The sequence below is a fragment of the Argiope bruennichi genome, chromosome X2, assembly GCF_947563725.1.
Source record: "Argiope bruennichi chromosome X2, qqArgBrue1.1, whole genome shotgun sequence".
Taxonomy (NCBI): domain Eukaryota; kingdom Metazoa; phylum Arthropoda; class Arachnida; order Araneae; family Araneidae; genus Argiope; species Argiope bruennichi.
Window position 1 is genome coordinate 101144381 of NC_079163.1, and position 20893 is coordinate 101165273.

General features: G+C 32.5%; 1 protein-coding gene across 1 annotated transcript in view; it reads right to left on the minus strand.

Annotated features, from left to right (window-relative positions):
• Positions 1-20893, minus strand: part of LOC129959931 (dual specificity protein phosphatase Mpk3-like) — a 111575-nt gene that overhangs the window by 50634 nt on the left and 40048 nt on the right. The window lies entirely within an intron of this gene.

A 20893-nucleotide genomic window follows, 5' to 3' on the forward strand; every position in this document is an offset into this window, starting at 1 on the left:
TAATAAGATGTTTGTGTGTGTTTTTTCTCATTTATCAAAAGTATTATCATTTATACTTTAATAACCTTCGTTATGCTAATAATAACTAGAAATTAACAACCCATGTTTGTAAATTTGTTTTATTTTCTAATTTAGATTTGTTCACAATTGTATTCAGAATATTTTAAAGTAAAAAAAAAACAGGAAAGAAATGGAATCTAGTTGATTACCGTTCTTAATAATAAATATTAAATATAATTTTTATGCGCAAATCTTGTAATTAAAGCAAATAAATATTTCTATATTAATTCAATTTTAAAACTGCTGTAAACAGGATTTGTTAATTTTCAAACTGCATGGTTGTTGAAAGTTATCTTTATAGAGGTAAGTTAAAATAAATGACGTTTACAGCGTATAATATGATTCTCAAACCCCTCATAAGAAACTTCTTCACTGTATCACTGTTTCTCCTTTTCAAGAATTGATATTACTTTGAAGCTTAACGCAATTAATAGAAATTAAGAAAGAAAACGTCACGGAGAAGTAATGTCCATAAATGTGTATGAACATTTTTGAAGGCGAATCAAACGAACGCCGCAAATTAGTCGAAAAGTCGATTAGTCCTCGTTTTTACAATAAAAGCTCTGATAGTTTATTGATTAATGATGGCGCAACAATCTCATACCAATCTTTTCCACAAGCAAACTTTCGTTAACCTCAACAATCTTTTAAAACTTATAAATTTGAAACGGTTACGCTTCACTTTAAGAAAAAAAAAAAGGGGGGGGAGCTACAGGATAAAAAAAATCAGGACCTATGACAGGAAACAAAAATCTTATAATTATTTTTTTTAATCAAGACTTTTTGCACTTTTGGCGAATTAGAATTGTGAAAGTGCCGCCTTATCTCAGTAATGTACGCGCACCAGATGTACACTAACTCTCACGTTTTGATCAAAAGTCATCTCGTTGGTGAGGTGTGGATGCTTTCTAAGATCTCAGATGTCTTCCTCATAAACTGGCCGCAGTTCGAAATTACGAGCCCCATTCCAATATAGTGTTGCTTCCATACGGAACGTTATATAACTAAACTAAATCTGGTTTGTACAAATTTCTTAAATTAATTAAAAATACAAATTTCTTCAAATTAATTAAAAATCTTAAAGTTCATCTTGATGCAAACTAATTCATTAAAATTTTTTGAGTAATTTAACTTCAAATTATTCATTAATGCTTCTTTTTCTTATGAAACATTAATTAATAACAGCTCTAATTTTCTTATTTCTTTACAACTTTTAATGAGCGACAAGTTGTTCTCGTATAAAAAGATGTGACATTTTTTCAGAAAGCATTTGATCCAAGTTTTAAAATTGGACACGGAGTGTCTTTGTACTGATAAATTAGAAACAGAGTGCTTCGATTTTGAGGACTTATATCCTCTCACAGAAGTTTAAGAGGGTGTAAAATCTCTTAAAACGAAGAACTATCATAAAAATTCATAAAAGCATTTAAAAAAATGCTATTATTAGCACAATAAAAAGCAGGAATTTTTTATTTTTTTAATAATACTTAATGATCTTTTTAATTATCTTTTTAATAATCTTTGTTCTAATCTTTAATGTTTATAATGCATTATTATAAATATAATGGACCCTTGAAATAAAATCTTTCTCAAATTCAACATCAGTCGTCACTTATACAGAATCAAAAAATAATAATAATAATAATAATAATAATAATTAATTGTTTAAACTGATAAGTTTTGAGAATAGTTTAGTATTTATGTAAACTAAATTTCTATCTGTATTCATATTTCTGTATATTGCTGCCAGTTCATTATGTGAGTACTGCTTAGCATTTAAGATGTTTATCATGCTTCCTGAATAAACTGAAACGTTGATTACAAGCAACCTGATTTAAGCTGGAAATCTGAGAGCTATCCAGTATTTGAGGCATTTTATAACGCTTGCAAAGTCAATTAATTGTAAATAATCTCATTTAGGTTATAGATCTGAATCACATCCTGAATTTAAGATGCTTTGTTTCGCATAGGAACTTCTTAATCAGCTGAAGATTGAATCTGGAATCCATTATGGATTCTAAAATTAATTTCTAAAAGATAATTAACTTTCATTGCCATTAGCAACTAATGGGGTTTAAAATTTAAAATTCTCCTGAGAGAAAAATTAATATTTGAATAAATACTTTTTTAAAAATCTTAAATAAACGTATTTGTTTAGTAAAAGAGGCCTGGGGCAAAGCACTTAGATGAGGACTTTTACTTATTCGAGCACTTAACTATGTTGAGCACTTTTGCCTATAAATAGATGGCAGAGTTAAATTCTCTCCATGAACACAATGCAATTAAATATTAAAGCTTTTTATGTTGTAAAAATTCTGGAAGAAATTCCCATTAAAAGTGTATTTTCCAGCCATACGGCACATGAGGTGCTTAAGATGTTGTTTTGCAAATATTCGTAATTAGTTAACGAAGTTTCAATATTCACGGCACTTAGCGGTCGATATTATTCTTAGTTAATCACAACGTAGGTATATGTGTTTTTTCTTCCTTTATATACAAAGAGGAGGCACGCATGAACCAGGGCGTCGGCAGAATTTCTGATAGAAGCTAAAAAGATACTGGAAACATCAAATTAATCTTGTTTAGATATTCAGAGAAAGGATCCCCTACCCTATTTTCATAGAACTACAATCGCTAATAATATAGCATCATAAATCTCAGCGTAAGTATGAAAGAAAATGCCGACAGAGGTATTAATAACCTCATATAACTATCGATGGCGAAAACTAAGCTTATTAAAATTAAGAAGTTCTGTGCAAGTATCTCCAATCTCGTTTGGTGAATTTTCACTCTTTCATTTCCTACCGAGCTAACACAAATAACTATTTTTGAAGTCATTCCAACTAAAAATTATTCCCATATAGGTTTCTTATTTCTCAGTTTAAAAAAATTAACGAGTGCGATATTTTTCTTAGTATTCCAATATTTGCATTTAATCCTTTGATGTTCGTTTAATACTTTGATGTTTAAAATAGAATCGTTAAACATACACAATGAAATTGAAAATGCCAAATAAAAAGAAAATGTAAGCTATTGAATAATAATAATGTTTCTCTTTATAAAATAATACAAAATAAGTTTCTTTAATGTGAACTAAAATAAATGGATTGATATATTATCTAAATTGAAAAATATGATTCCTTTTAATCCGTTAGTGTTCAACATCCTATTTATTCCACTGTCGTGTCGACACCGAACGCGTTCCTTTGTTCATTTTTTGTTTCATCAAACAACTCAATATGATTTCACGAACTTGTAAACAATTTCCAACCCACATATACTATCCATTAGCAAGAGTTTGAAATCAAAGGGTCGTTTGTTATCAAAGGTTTTTCTTTTAATTAAGTTTCGAGGTGATGGAAGGAATTAGAAAGTTATTTTCGAATAGATACGAAGATGTAGCCCCGATCTTAGATATGGGGATGAGAAAATGTAGGTTTGCTGATTAGTTCTGGCTCCCTTAGTGGATGCAATAATGAAATGGAGCTTTTACCTCTACACCGATGACAGGTCGTACTTCTGCAGGAAAAGTGGACGTATGAGCCACACCGAAACTGGAGCTACTATGCTTTCACTACAGTACCGATTTAAATTTTCTTGGCGACTTGGACATTCAAATTTCTCCGAACATAATGCAAGATAGGAGGGGAGGGGGGGATCTTTATGGTTTCGTATTTTTCTCCTCCAACATCGAGTCGATTAGTTTTTTCCAATTTAAACAATAATATGAAATGTAGGATCCCAAAGACAATATGGTCTTCATATGGCGTTAAGTTCGAGATTAGCAGCTAAATAACGACGAACAGAATCATTACAAAAGTATAAAACAACTCGCTGGCAGAATACTGATGAAATTTTCTTCCTTGCTACTGTACATTTAGAATTACATACAGACACAGAAAGCGGCCAGAGTAACAACAAGAATAAAAGTATTCACGTTGTCATCACAAAAAAAGCGTCATTTTGACGTCGCCTCGACATCAGAAAATGAAGCTTCTGTGACGTCATGCGACAATGTAACCAAATGCGACGTCACTGCGATGCCCCGCGACTTCCTTTATTTAAATGAGTGAATATCTGACAACTTAAAATATTCAACTATGGATTTGCCTGTCTTTCACTCCTTAATTTTAATTATGTAAGTTTTTTATACTCGAGAGGCGACACAATGCGTTTTGTGGTGCAATTTCTGTAATTAATCCTAAAATTAGAAATGAAATAGAAATTTCTTGTTTAATTCATTATTAAATCATAATATACCATAAAAATTAATCTGGCAATTATTCAATTTCTCTGGTACATTATACTAATAATATTCATGTTAGAATTCTAAACTCAGTAACGCACATAATTTTACTTTATTCAAATGTGTCAAATGACGCGGGAAAACATTTTATTTCTATAAAATTTTATTATTTTCATAGAACTAGTAGAAGTGTTTTCCAATCACTTTCTCGTATAATAACATAATATTTGTTTTGTAATGAGTAGTATAGTAAAGAGAATCGAGTATACAATTTAAAAATCTTTCTTTCAATTGATTTTCTCCAAAACTAGATACTGGTTCAATAATTTAATAAAAAGACTTCATACCAAATTTCATTAAATTAAGACTTTGCATCATCTTATTTTCCGATGCTAATTATTTTTTTATTGCTCCTATTTTAATTTTTCTATTTATTAATGTTTAATCCATAATTCATTATTTAATGCTTTGGAATATTTTAATTAATTTTACCAAAGTAACTTCTAGATGACACCACTCGATTGAAATGGAAATTTAATGAAATTAATCGATTAGTTGATAATTAAGTTATGAAATTATTTCACCAGTTTAATGTCATCGACAGTCAACTAAGTACAAAATTATAATTATCTAGATAAATCTTATAACTTACGAACTTATATAACTGACAATGGATCTTTAAATATTCTGATCACTGCAATCTCTCAATAAAGCAAATTCTTGAACTTTGGGTAAACTATGTAAGTAAAAATACATTTGCGGTTAAAAGGATGGATTATGCAATTTAAAAAGAGCGGCAGTAACATCACAAACCGCTCTTTAACTTCCACATACGATCGAAAAGAGAAGTAAAAGAGAAAAAAAAACTGTTTACTTTCTGTCTTTCAACGGCAATTTCGAAGTTACAGAGGAGAGAAAAAAAAGAAAAAGAAAGGCTGTCTTATCTCAAGTTTTATTTTATGCGCTAAAAATAATCTATCGTTAACACAACAAACACAAAAATCCCGATGAGGTCTAAAATAATACTGTAAATGCATTTCAACTTATTTCTACCATCACTGCAATAAGTTGTGAGGCCTTAGAAAAACACGTCGTGGATTATCGGTAGCTAAAAGGGCTTTAAAGATAAGGTTAGAGATAGTGCTTTGCTGACAGATGCCGTTATCGGAAATAGAAATATTTTTGTAAACCACACTTATCTTTCAAATTGGTCTCCCTACTTCGAAACCGAGGACCTTCCCAGGCAAACAATTATCGCAGAAGTAGTATTCCGTAATGAGACGCAGAACTATTTTCGATATGTAGCTAGTTATATTTGGTTGAACATAATTAGCATTTATAACTTTTAGATGTTTGTTTCAAGAGGTACGTTTACGCCTCTTACTAATGATACGCGTGTTTACTAGTGATGGACACTATCTCATAGGTAGTATTCTGAAAAGGAATACAAGCTTTCGATATGTTGCTTTGGTTAAATATAACTAGTATTTAGAATCTTCACATGTTTGTTTAAAGAGGTACACTTAGTCGTGTTTACTAGTTATGGGTACTTTCCATTAATTTCTGCATGTTGCATTAACTGGAATAAAGTGAGCAGCGAAGAGACCCCAAAAATATAATTTGCTTACGAATTCTCAAAAGTCTTAAATGGATGTGTTTAATAAGGATACAATGACTTAACTTAAAAGGCAATTAAATCATATTCAAAGAATGAGTAAACTTGTCAGCTTATATCATTTAATAATTTAGAGCTTTACGTTATAAATACATATTTAATCAAATATGATTTATTTAATACTAAATTAGTCATTTCTGGGAAAAGATGATAAATTCAACATTCGTATCTATTAGGGCGAAAAAAAAAACCGATAAGATTTTCAGAAAAACGATTCCCTCCCCAAGGTTTGTGCAAAAATAGTACAAAATGGAAATATGACAATAAAATTCACAAGCAATTAGTGCATAATTAAAGATAATAAAAGGGAAATATTAATTAGATAAAAAATTTTAAAAAGCGAATTTCATAAAATTTCCGCTTTTGATCTTTTTATTAAATATGATCGTTCTACAATATGACATAGCAAGCAAATAAACGGGATGGAATTTTAATTAGAGCCCCATTCCTTGTTAAAATTCATCAACCCTAGAAAAAAAATCTGTTTACTTGGAATCTATCGAAAGGATATTTTTTTCTTAAAATAAAAGGACAATTTTTTTTTAAATTCTTAAAATAATTTTCTTAATTTTACTGTTTTTTATTCAATTATTTTATTTCTTCTAACTATCTTTTTCCTATTTTACTTTATAAATTATATTGTAAAAAAGAAGGTAGAAAAAAACTTATTAAAACTGTAGAATCTGCAAAAAGAAAAATCTACCAATTAAAATTTAAAAAAAAACATTGATATTTTGTAGGGGGGAAAATAATAAATTCAATGAGGGTATTCATATGCCTAAAAAATTATATATTATCTTTTTAATGAGACATTCAATTTTCTCTTTATTTCATGCATCAATTTCTTAAGAATTAAAGTATTGACAGTTATCATATGCGTATAGATAACATTATGTAGAACAGTTCGTTTTTTCAGTAATTAAAATTTAAGTAAGTAGTTAAGCAGTAAACATTTTTTTAAGTAGTATACATTATGTAGAACGGATTACTTGGGTCACTTTTTTAAGTAGTAAAAATTGTTAATTTATTAAAAGTTTCTAGTTCTTTCACTTTTCCAAATCGGTGTTATGTTACAGCATAAATATAAGTCAACGCGATCTTAACTTTACTGAGATGAATGGGTCACCTGAACACGATTTAAAATAGCAATGTTCGTTCCAGAGTAGCCCTTGTATCTTCAATACGAAACGTAAATCTAGCAAATCAAATCAAACTCGAGTGAACCGAGAATCGGGCGAATTCTCTCATAAAAAAAGATTGAAACTGCACAAACAGGAAGCATGGATCATCCGCTGAATCTTCAGTCACACTAATTAGTGTGATTTGTGAGTGACTCTTGATAAATTTATTCTATATAATGAGTAATGAAACTCCATATTTAATAAGAAAGGAGTTTGATTTTAGGAGTTCTTTTATTGCCTTGTTATATATCCTAAAATTAAATAAACATTTAAAGATATTTTCATGAAAATTCTTCAAAAGAATTCATTTGGCAAGAAATTGTAATATACAAATCACTACTATTTTGACTATTAAAATGTTACTATTTACAGGCTTGTATGCGATCTCTAAATTGTGTGACTGAGCCAAGCATGATGAAAAAAAAAAAAAAAAAAAATCGTTCAAAACGCTGCATACAGTAAATAAACCTACAGCTACCAATTTGACAGATAGTTACTTCATAGATAGTAGGTGTTAGCCAGGAAATGATTTGTCAAATTTTGAAGAGATTTTTAATTAAAAAGTTTAAAAGTTTTCTTCGATAATTTCAAAATTTTAAAGTTTTTCTTAAAAATTTCGGAGCACATTATTATTCAAAACCCCCTTTTTACGTAACTTAAAAAAATTTGCTTTTCAGTGATATCAATCTTATTTCAGTACAGTTTTTTTCCTATTTTTAATAAATCTTTCAAAGCACAATTAAATATTTTTTTACAATAATACTTTTCTTATTGAGTTTACCAGCGTCCTATTTGAAAGTCACTCGGGGGTTATTTTGAGGTGGACCTCGGAATTTTTAACTCAAGGCAAGAATTTTTAACACAAGAGCTTTTCTATACTATTATATTACGTATAAATAGGAAAAATAAAAAAGGGAAATTCTTCAGAACTAAATATTTTTAATGGAATTTAAAAAATCCCTTTTAAAGTTTTCTTAATTAAAGTAGTTTCTTCAAAATAAAAACAGATACAATCCGTACAGATACAAGAAGTAGAAGCCGAATTTGTAATTTTTTTTTTTTTTTTCATTTTTAACTTTTTAAAAGTAAAAGTAAGGACAATACGCACAAGCATAATTTAGTGACATATGTTTTAAACTTTTCTAAAATAAATCAATTGCTGAAAATTAAAAGCAAGCGCAATCCGTACAAACATGATTTAGTGAATCCTCTTTTAAATTTTTCTAAAATGAAGTACTCACTTAAAAGTAAAAACGAGTATAATCCGGGGCAAATAATTCAAATCCGAAACTATAAGTAAAACACCAAAACTGTCCCTTTTCATTCGGCAGTTCTGGTCAATTTAAGTAAATCCGCAAGGCAAAGCAATCTTTTCGAAATCCGTTTTGCGCAGAAAGTAATTAGCCCAGTGAGCAAAGAGGCCCTGGTGGGAGAAAAAAAAACTCCGTGATAAATTATCTGCTAAAAGCCGGGGGAAAAGTGATGAAAAGTACTGGCAAAAGGGGAGAATAAACACGGATATTAGTTTTCAGTCCACCCGATTTATACATCTGAATGGGCGACGCATGCGTGTGTAGCAGGCCACTGACATCCTATTATGCTTGTTTCCCGTGGTTAAGACAGGAAACTGCTCCAGCTGGCCTGAGTGACCCACGCCAACTCCACCCCGAGTCGCCTTTTAATAGATCTATTTCTTCGGCAAAAACTACCAAACACGTGTGGGTGGACGAAACAATTCTAGAGTCAGCATATTTCAGGCCTTCCACAGAATCCAAATTTCCCAAGGCCAACACAATGTTCAAGCCTGTGCTAGGACTTCATTACAACGTGCTTTACTGCTTCGAAAAATAATGAGGATGCAGCGCCATTTCTTCGGCAAAAACTACCCCAAATATCGGGGGGGGGGGGGACCATTCTCGAGTCAACCTATTTCAGGGGTTTCCACAGAATCCAAATTTTTAAAGGTCAACCAATGTTGGATCCGGTTCTAGGACTTCTTAACAATGTATGACTTTTAGTACTGACACAAAAAATAAGAATACAGTACTTTTGTTTAAAACAAGAACAACCAATGTGAGTATTTTGGAGCAATGTTATTATCACGAAAATTAACTTATTTCCATCTTTCAAATTCGTTAACCCTCAAACTGGGGACATTTTTTTTAAATCACTGGTATAACATTTGTAAACAAGTTTAAATATCTGTAAAACGAAGGAAACTGATGTAATGTGCCACTCAATAATAGCATTATATAAATCTAATCTCTTATAGTAAAACATTAACAAGATAAAAAAAAAAAGGTTAGTTCGCGAAAATTATGGGAAGCAGAAAAAAATAACCACTAAAAAAAAATCTATGGAAACCTCAACATAAACAGCTGAAAGATTTAACATTCATAAGCAAAATATATTTTTAAAAATAATCTTCATATGAAACATACCAATAATTACTGATAAATAACTAGTACTTCACAATGAATTCCTTTTTATTTATCAGTGTACAATGCTTCGAGTATATTAGTATAGATTTTTCGATTTTGGAATCGCAACAGAATGCTTTACATGTAAACAGTGTTGCGAAACTTTTCGCACGTGTGGAAGTTTCGAAAGCAAAAACAATTAAAGAACCCTTAAATGAAAACATGGCATCTTAATTATTTTCTGTTCGTTTCTTTGTCCTTTTTCCTGGTTTTGCTAAAGGAATAGAAATTCACCATCCAAAAAAAAAAAAAAAAAAAAAAGATTAAATTGAGTAAATCAGTGTTTAATGAAAAGATCTTCAGCTTAAAATTACTTTGTAGCAAATTTTAATGAAATGTTTTTTTGTTCAAGAACAATTTATTCTTAAAGCTGATATAAGAACCCATATAAAAAAAAATTAGATAATCTTGAATACATTCTGAAAGAATTTGAAAAAAAAAATCACATATAATGAACAGAATGTTGTTTTTGAAACCATTCACACTTCATACAATGACACTCTTTGTTTTTAAGGTTGTTTACTTTCAAGTTCATTCTACAGCTCTAAGAAACATAGCTATGCACATGCTGCTATTTATCAGTGATGTAGTCTTGCTTAGCCATCTTCGAATTGTGAGCTTTAGTTGTCGTTAATTATTTGAATGTATAAAGGCGGGTCAAATGAAAATAGAACAATGACTATAATTTGATGCATTTTTGTGTAATTGGGACAAAAATGATGTGTAGAGATAACGAAGGAGATAAGAAAGAGAACCCCTAAAACTGAATAGATTGGTCATAAGTAATCGTCCAGAACTATATGGTATGCATGGGCGGGCGGTGAACAGGATTGTTCAGCAATCCTGTATCATGTAGTTCTGGACGATTACATCGTCTGTATCATGTTGCGATTAAAGTAGACCAATGTGAATTTATTCGTTTCTTTAGTGGCAGAAGATGTTGGATTTTGAGAGTCGCATTGGCGAATGAAAAAATATAAGGAGGACGATGGCTGTTATTGACTTGTGTAAGGACTGGCACAAGCGTTTCCACGTCTTTCGGGATGGTCTTGCTTCATGAAGATGCACAGCCACTCGTTTAATAAACATGCTAACAAAGTTTTGGCGAAAATTGTTGTAGCACTTATCATATAGCCTTATCTTTCAGCAGGTGACTTTGATATGTCTGTTCCGCTAAAAAAGGCATTGGATGGTCATCTTTTTTACGTGAACAGCAAAGTCATGGACATTGTCGAAATTAGCTTCCATCTTAGCCAAACAACTTTCACTTACAATGTATTAGTCGCTTGTGAAAGAGTGGGATAAGCGCATTTTATAGATTTTTTAAATGTACCACGTGACCAAAAAAAATATTAGTGATAACTTGAAAAAATAAACTATGCGATTTCATTCTGTGGTTCCTGTCTTGTTTTCATTTGATACACCCTTGCATTTTGATCAAAGAATAATTTAGTTACATTAACGATTAACGTTCTATTTTGAAGCAACACCAGATATATTTTATGTTGAATTTCAAAAGTTCGAAACGTAGTTATAAGGCATGTACCACACCTCAGTAATCAATCCCCTCTTCGAACTTATACACCTCGCCAGCGGAAAATCACTTGAAATCACCTCGTTAGATTTAGACTGCACAAGACTCATATATACGACAGATATTTTTTATGGAGTCCTGTTTCGAGTCTGGAATCTTCCGCTAAAGAAGTTAAAATGTTCCCACCAAGCTACCGCTACCTTAGTCAATAATCTAACCACCGAGAATGGTCTTTCCGAAACGTTCTCTGATACTCCCTAATAAAAATGTTATTCTCCCTCCCCTGTATAAAAATAGTGGACCTGAGCAAGGCCGTAAATGATAAGAGTGATTTTTATTTTAAAAGTTTCCCATGTGAGCGCTTTGTGCTTCGTAGTTTGAAGCCTTTTCGAACATATGGAGAGTTCGAACGCCTTTTTTTTTTTTTTTCACTCATTGAAACCAAAATTTTTCATCGAATTACAATTTTTGTAACAAAAGCACATACTAAATTTCCTTTTTCTAAGTCATTGCTTTTTTTAATTAATCGTTATTACATGCACACGAAGATACAGACAGACCTCAATTCAACAATTCAATGGATTTTGATTTGATAGAAATTTATAAATTTTGCATTGGGATCGCATATTAGATTTCTTTTCTCCAGTTCAATTCGTTTTTGAGTTATAGCATTCACATACACACAGACAGACAGACTTAATGGACAGATAAACAGACATAATTTCAAAAACAAGTTTTAAAAAAAAAGATTCATCAAAATTTCGATATCGAATTTTTTGAAGATTAAAATTCCTTTTTCTTTTCTTTCTTTCTTTCTTTTCTTTTCTTTTTTTTTTTTTTTGTATACTTCTGTGTACGACAAAAACTAAATATAAATTCATGTTATACCCATGATTGTTGGATGTCGTTTCACCCACAACCTCTCAATTTCGAGATTTCACTTGAAGCCTCTATTAAATCAAACTTTTAACATACGAATTCAGAAAATTCCTCTTGCTTCTCAAAATTGACTAGCAGCACCAGTCATTCGAGTTTAGTCTAGTTATATTAATGTCCCGTTTTAAAGCAACACTAGGGCTATATTGGGATGGACCTCGTAATTTTGAACCGCGGTCAGATGACGGGGACGACATCTGAGCTGCCCCCTCCCCTCTCCAAACTTCCGCATCACACCAGGGGAAGAACGTTCGGCCCTGACGGATTTAACGTACACCAGACCCGCTTACAAAACGGTTCTTCGATGGAATCGGGTCTTAGACCGAGACCTTACCAATAGGCTACCACGGCCTCCATCAGTCATTTGAAGTGGAAGTAAGACGATGAATATAAGAAAAATGATAAAGGAAAAAATATTCCTCGATCAGTTTCAGTTTTTAAAGACAATTTGATGGCGATGAAAATTAAATCGATATGCAGCTGTCAGTTTGTAATGAAAAAGAAAGCTCATAGATATATTGCGAATCATAGCAAGATATTCATGGCTACTGCTAGTCTTTAAGAAACTCCGTCTCAAAAAATTTATTTCTTTAGCATGCATTTGATTCATTTATCATTGACTGAGTATCAAGATTAAACGCATCTCATTTTTATCAGAGGTAATGTGAATATTATTTTACCTCACCATCATTGGTGGATAATGGTGTGATGAATGCAAGATTCAAAATTAAAAATCAAGGCTATTCCGTTTACAATAAAAAGTTTCTTTTCTTTTACCTTTTTTCTGCATAAAGACATGCAAAAAAAAAAAAAAAATGAGGATTTCTACTCCCATTAGGTTTTTTTTTTTTCTCATCGTTTACCTCAAAATTTGAAACAGATCATTTCTAATGCTACTAGATTATATTCCACTACTTTAAAAGCATCGCTACTTTGAGCAGTAAATGGAACTTTATCAGTAGTGGTCACGCGACAGTTTGCTTTTAAAGCTTCATTTGCAGGGGGGGGGGGAATGTTATTTCAAACTGATGACCCTTGGATTTACGGTCTTTTGTCGGATATTTTGAGGTGCAGGTTCGATTTCCGATAATACATCAATATATCTTGCAGTTGCTCAAGAAGAGATCCTGCGACATTTATAATGAAGGTTAAAAAACTTTTCAAACAATAAAAAATGTCATTAGACTGTAAGAGATAAGGATTTAACCTAGAAATATCTTTAGAAAAGTCGATATTTCAGCTTTTCTTTTTTTTTTTTTTTTTTTTTTGCAGATGTAGAAAGTTCTAAGTTGTCGCAATAAAAATAGCAAGAAAACCTTTGACCTTCTTCCCTATTTACTTCACCTGCAGAATTGCCTAACATACCCAGATTTCAACAGAAAAATTCTATGGCAATACTGATTTATGTGGTTATTTTAAATTTCTTGAGTATCGATTTTAATTTGCATTTGTTGCATTACAAAAAATCAAGCCTCTGTTCAATAGATTAAAAGCTCTCAAATATCAGATGTGAGCCAAGGAACTCAAAATTAATTTCTTATGACAACCGTGTATTTTCAACGTTCACTAAAGGTTCCTACACTTTCAGATATCAATTGATATGTAACAAAAGTGTTTGCATTTTTAGAATAACAATTTTTTTAATGCATTAGATGATGAATTAAACAGTTATTGCTTGGTTTAATGCCATTATGGCTAAATTAGCGTTAGGTTGAATTCAAAAATCAAATTAGCCCTGTCATATCGTTAGCAAAACAGGAATTCTAAATTTGGAATACAAATCCAAAGACACTGTAAACCAAATTTTCATTATTTGAGACAACGAATAAAAAAAAACAACTTAGATTTGTTATTTGATGCCATGAAAACTATAAAACCCAGCTCAGTAGCTAGTGAACGAGTAATTTCAATTTCAGGCAATATTGTGTCCAAAATAAGAACAAGACTTAGCCACCGTTCAGTGGATACTTTGTTTTTTAAAATCCTATTTTCTTAGTAGATATTAAAATGAGTGAAAATAATATAAATATTATTTAAACTTTTTGTTGAGTTTTCGTTATTTTGTGTAAGCAATATGTATATGTGATCCTTCATTTTTTTATATTTTGACTTTGATTTCGTTTTTTGTTATTTTATATAAAATAAAATATTTTTCCCTATTCAGTTTTTTTTTTTTTTTTTGACAAAAATTCGAAAACCGGCTAAAACCAGTTTTTTGGAAATACTGAATTCGAAAACCGGTTTTTCAAAAAGTCGGTTTTTGTATAAACCCTACTTAACACGTTTGATAATTAAAATCATAGACATAAAAAGAATATATATATATATATATATATATATATATATATATATATATATATATATATATATATATATATATATATATATATATATATATATATATATATATATATATATATTCGAACACGAAGAAGGCAGATTTTAAATTATACCTGTCTATCTGCAAACATTATAAGCTTTGTGCTAGACCGATAAAATTTGGTGTGTGGTTTGAACACCAAATGTGTAGATTTTTATCAAATGTTCAAAGCAATCCATTCACAGGAAACTTAATAGTGTCTGCCTAAGAGCATCATTAGTACATAACATAAAATGCTAGATGGATAAAATTTGGTGCATAGTTTCAGCATCTAAAGAATAGATCTGTATCAAATTTTGAATCTGTTAAAGGTTGACCGTCTGTCAGTTTGTATATCTGGGTATACAAAACATGATAACTGAAAACATGATGTAAAACATTTTAACTAAGAAAAGCAATGACTTCTTGTGATTCCTTTATTAAATTTGCAGTTCTCTGCCACATTTAGGTTCCAAACGGTCGTTAAAAAGTGTCAAAAATGCTGGATTCTACAAGGAACAAATCATGGTCTGTTTTTAATTCCCAGTTATATACAGTGAAGCGAATTATTGTTTGTATGGAACGTCATCTCAAATGGATTGTCAAATTATTTTAGTTGTGCATTTGCAGCCTCTTTGAGCAGAGGGCTGCCAAAAAGCATGTGAAGTTTTTCTTTTTTAATCTCTAAAAGAGTCATTTTTACGGACATTAATTCTAGAAAAAGAGCCTGAATTGTATTGCTTACAAAATAATCGAATTTGAATTTTTATAGAGGTACTCTCCCGCCAACATCCATAATCTTCTCGACTCTATTAAGTCTGTAAGAGCATTATTTTCCCCATAGCTCAGTCAATAAAGTTTCGGAAGGTAAAAACTTAGCTTAAAGCTGAATTTTATACCATTTTTAGAGCACTACTAGAGGAGCATTTTTACAATAGTCTCCCAAATTCCCCTGGAGCTGTCTACTCCAGGCTCACTCAGAGGTTCAAATTTCCCTGTATTCAAATGTGTAAGAGCCATAATCCTTGTAATAATCGGATCCTGTTCTACCCAACTGATGGGATCAAGGTAATCTTTTTATACTTGTTATTCTTCCGTTTGCTATTAAATAAGCAATACGAACGATTATCTTCATATTTATGCAAACTTTCTTTTAGCAATTTAAAAATATATTTCAATAAATAGGATTTTTTTTTTTCACTACGCTTTTTGCCTCGTATACAAAGAATAGAAAGATCAAAATTGATACATATAAAAAAAAATTCGGACTCCAGAATTTGATGAATATCCACGTTTCAGACCTTACTCAGTCAGAAAAATCAATTTTTGTAATTATTTCAGTGGCTACCTGTTTACAAACGCGATAACTCAAAAAACGCTTTCAGCTAGATGGATGAAATTTGGTATGTGGCCTTCGCACAGAATTTGTAGGTTTTTATCAAAATTTGAACGAAACCCAAATAGAGGAAGTTTGTTTGTCTATCTGTCCGAGTGCAAGCAAATACGATTAATACAAAACGTGAAGAGCTAGATAGATAAAATTTGTTAAAATGGTTTAGCATTTCAATTGCAGGTCTTCATCCATTTTTGAACTAAATCTGCTCAAATTTTGACTCTTCGTCGTTCTGCACTTTCACATGTATGCAAACGCGCAATGACTTCAATGAAATTTGGAATCTGATTTTGTAATTCTTGCATCAGATTTTGGTTTCGGTCCATTGAAAAAAGGGCCTCCAAGATGCACATTCTGTTTCTTTTTCTATATAACAAAGTGCGAAGGTGCAGGACTCTGAAAATAAATATCCAAACATCCATCTCTGCCCAGGTCTTAATTTTATGCGGGAGAAGAGGAGGGTGGGGCGCTTTTGTAAGAGAGAATGGAAGAGAGTTTCGGTGAGACCTTCTCGCTGTTTCACTATGCAGTATGATGTAAATAAAGCATTACTATAAAAATTATGGTCAACACTTTTTAAAATCTACTGATTTGCAGTTTTATTTATTTACGAACGATGCTAATGCTAAGGAAGGAAGAGAAAGCATTGCAGATTCTACATATATGATGCAATTGCTTCCTATAGCGTACTCAGGCATTGTGGGATACATTCAGTACTCTCTGCTGTATAATCAAGGATAAATATATTTTTGCAACATTGAAGGGACTGAATAATTTAAGGTCTTTATTGTCTGAGCTACCACATTTCAGATAACCTATGAGGAGGAAATTTTCTAATCACGTCCAGAACACCTTAGCAGATAATCCTTTCTTCCAGAGCTTATTGTTTTTTGACGGATGTGATCCGATTTCTTGAAATTGGAGAATAAACAAGGAAGCATTCATGGCTCTGCGAGCGGCCAGTGGTTGTTCTCAGATCTGGGTATGGCTCAGAACAGGTCGATATGCATATAGGGAATGCATTCTTTTCATATGCAGAGGTTACCTGCACGTACATGCTTGGGGCTAAGCTTTGAGATCAAGGGCAGAAATTAGGAGAGGCCCAATCCAGCTCTCTCGGCGTCGTCGGAAATCGATCTGAAAGCACATGTACACCTTCGCCGCCTTCAAATCGTGACGTCACTTTGGAGTACCGCAATGAATGACGCAAACTTTTAGGTGGGCGGCACTCGTGAGTAAATCAGAGTAGCTGGTGGGGGGCAAACAGGTGGGAAGCCCAACCATGAATGAAAAAGGGGTAAGGCAATGTTTAGTGTCGCTCAATGGAGTCACGTGCAATTGGCTTCTTATTAGGGCATAATTGAATAATAATAATATATCTAAACTGAGTTTGCAAACATAAGAGGCAATATTAAATGGAATTTAAATGAGATATATAAGCATAATTTGGTTATTTAAGATTTTGAATAAACGGTGCCGTTTCTGTCTACCCATGTTCAATTCAGTTGGATATCGATATTTTTCAACTATTGGGGGTCGATATTAAGTAAAGATCCTCTCTCTCTCCCTGATTTTTATTTTAAGTAGCTCAAGAAGAAATTTTTCTGGCTTTTAATAGGAGATCACAGGTGCATCTTCTTTCATTCAAGACTGATGAAAGATTGAGAAATAGAGAATAAAGTAATTTACTTTAATTAGAAGGTAGCACCATTGCGTTCTGTTTTTTGCAGCTGATAACCAGCTATTTTGTAAAGTTTTACACATATAATAAATTTAGTGGTATAATTTTGCATGCGGTATGCCGATAATAACACTTTGAACAATATTTGGTTTCTGAAGCGATGCATCAAGAAAAGCTGTGAGCAGAATCTAAGGACCGTGGTAGCTTGATGGCAAGTACTCAAATTCCAGACCGGAAGATTCCAAAATTGCAACATGATTCAAACGAAGAATCACAAACAAGTGCGTCCAGTGTATGATAAATTAATCAGAGTCTAATTTCCTTCCGCTTGTGTGGCGTGGAAATTTGAAGAGGGGTGTCGGTGCTGGTGTTTTCCTTGTCATGTAACCGCGTTCCAAAATTACGAAATCTATCCCAAAATTACCAGCAACTTATTCCAAAATCCGACGTTTATACAGCTAAAATAAACTTCAGATAATTATAATTAATGAATTCGTGCAAATGTAAAACAGATTAATGGCTAAGCATCGATAAGAACAACAATAGCAGCTACTTTTTTTTCTCTCTTTCATATGAAATTTTTGTACTGTTCAATTTTAGAATAAAAATGTGTAATATGATTTTTGCAACAGTTTTCCATCTCTATACAGGGTGTTTCAAAAAACTGAGCAAGCGTTTATTTCCTTAAATGTTACAATCAGAGATAACCTTTCAATCGCAAAGTTTCATTAAATAAAGTAGAGCAATAGTATCAAAAGATTTTAGCTTCTATAGGGATTGATAATAAAAAGTTTTAAAATTTGTATTTTTATGTGACCCCTACACTGAAAAAAATGCCAATTAGTAAAATATTAACCTTACACTCATCTATGAGCTCACGATACTCTATGTATGCTAATTAACAGGGCAACAGGGCCTGATGGTAAGATCTCGGCTGCGGAACAGAAAGGTTTCGTGTTCGAGACCCAATTCCACCGAAAAGCTGTCATGTAAAGGGATCTAGTGCACGTTAAATTAGTTGGGGTCAAACGTTATCCACTGCGGTGGCGTGGAAGTTTGGAGAGGGGGTGCCAGCTCAGGTGCCGTCCTCATCACCTGAACGCGGTTCAACATTACGAGGTCCGTCCCAAAATAGCCCTAGTGTTGCTTTAAAACGGGACGTTAATATAACTAAACTAAAAAAAAGTATGCTAATTAACACACTGTCATTTTTTAGAGTAATGAGCCCTGAATAGACTGTTCATAAACTAATATGATGGTAGCTTGAAAATATGCCAAAAAATTAAATTCTTTATCACTTATAAAAAGTCTGTAATTAAGTAATTTAATTTGCAAAAGCACTTTGAATCTCAATACACCTTCAACGAATCAACGAAAACTCTTCAATATCTCAAACGCCCCTTTTATTATCATAGTAGTCAAATAAAAATAAATTTCCAAGTAGGATGTGTCATTTGTAGGTAATATGAGGCATATTCGTAGATAATTCTCATTTCATAGGTAGGTATATTCGTAGGGCAAGAGGTTAATATCCTGCGGTTTAGTTATATGAACGTCCCGTTTTAAAGCAATACTAGGGCTATTTTGGAACGGATCTCGTAAATTTGAACCGCGGTCAGAAGACGAGGACGACACCTGAGCTAATTAACCCCTCTCCAAACTTCCACACCACACCAGTTAATATCCAGGGGATAACTGTGGGTAAAGAATTTATTTTCTTGTTCGGTATTTCACTACTTCTTCCAGGTAAGAGAACGATTCGAAACTAAGTTTTGTCATATTTATTCACGGGCAAAGATGTAATAATAAGTGAGAAAATGCATCGCCGTAATAACAAACAACCTTTCCCGATTTCACGAAAGAAAGAGAGACATAAAAGCAACAGTGACGCAATGAATGAAGAGGTAGGCAATAGACCATTATGCCCAAATTTAGTCCAATACAAATCAGTATTCAAAATGGAAGCGTGGGCTGTAGTGTGCTATGAATGAGCATAAGGGACTAGTGTTTCAGAAATTTATTGCGTCTGTATAAACAAAGCGTTTCTACAGATACAATAATATGATATGATTGAGCGTTAATGTTCAAATAGAGATATGATTGAGCGTTAATGTTCAAAGTTCAGTGAAGGAAGGCAGAGTGCGGAAGATGAAGACCGATCTGGGCACCTCTTCATATCCAAGATTGTAACAAATATCGACAGAGTACAGAAAAATAGAGTTAATGAACAGGCGCATAACTGTGTCTAATATTGTATCCACAATGGGTACTAAGCTGCTCAAGCTCCTCACATGATCCGTGATGGGTTATGTTGTCGAAAGGTGTCGATAAGATGTATGTCGAAGTATGTATGTATTACTCTTTATCACAAGATTGCAAGAACGGCGAAAAACCTCAAACACTTAATGAGGTATGAGATACAGGGAAATAACTTTGTTTTCAGGATTCTATGATGAGACTTGAGTGCACAACTTCACCCCAGGAACCAAGTCCGTATCAATGTAACATCCCTATTCACCTGTGACGAAAAATGTTAAGATGTCACATTCCGCAAGGAAGGATATGCTGACAGTCTTTCGGGACTCGAAGATTGTCATCTATTTCCTCACTTCAAGGGCTATCAATACAGCACACTAACGCGATACCCTCACCAAACTGAAGAGTGTGATTCGATGTAAGAGACTAGGGTTCCAGAGAATTTTTGCTCTTATACAATAATTCAAGACTCTATACAGCAAGGTAAACAGAAGAACACACCCATCGCCTGGAATAAGAAAGACTGGGACATCCAGCCTACAATCCCGATCTTGAATTGTCAGATTTCCAATTTTTCTTCATTGATGTCAACACGTTTGAGTTGTCACTTCCGAAAAATTTAAGATGTGTAGATTGCTTTGATGATCTTTCTTCAATCGACAGACATCGATTTTTACCAAGTTGGTTTCTTAAAATTAATTTCATGGCACGACAAATGTATCGTTGTCGGTGACAATTACATGGAGAAATATCCGAAAGTTTGTATTTTGCTATGCCAAGGTATGTTTCTGTTTATAATAAAACTTCCTTGACAAAAAGTATAACTAAACTTATTTTCGGGACGTTCCTTGCATCTTAAATAATCAATTTCTCAAGTTTCTATTTCCTTCTTCACAAGGACAGCACTGACATGGTTCTCAGTTTCAGGGCAGGGGGGTTCCAGGCTTGAAAAGAGATACCATCGAAAAACCGCCGTGCACGCAGGCCCGGTACAAGCTAAAACCGCCAATGTACCAGTTAGTGAGGTGAGGAAGTTTGGAGAAGGAGCGCCAGTTCAGGTGTTGTTCTGATCATCAGAAAGGGAAATAACTT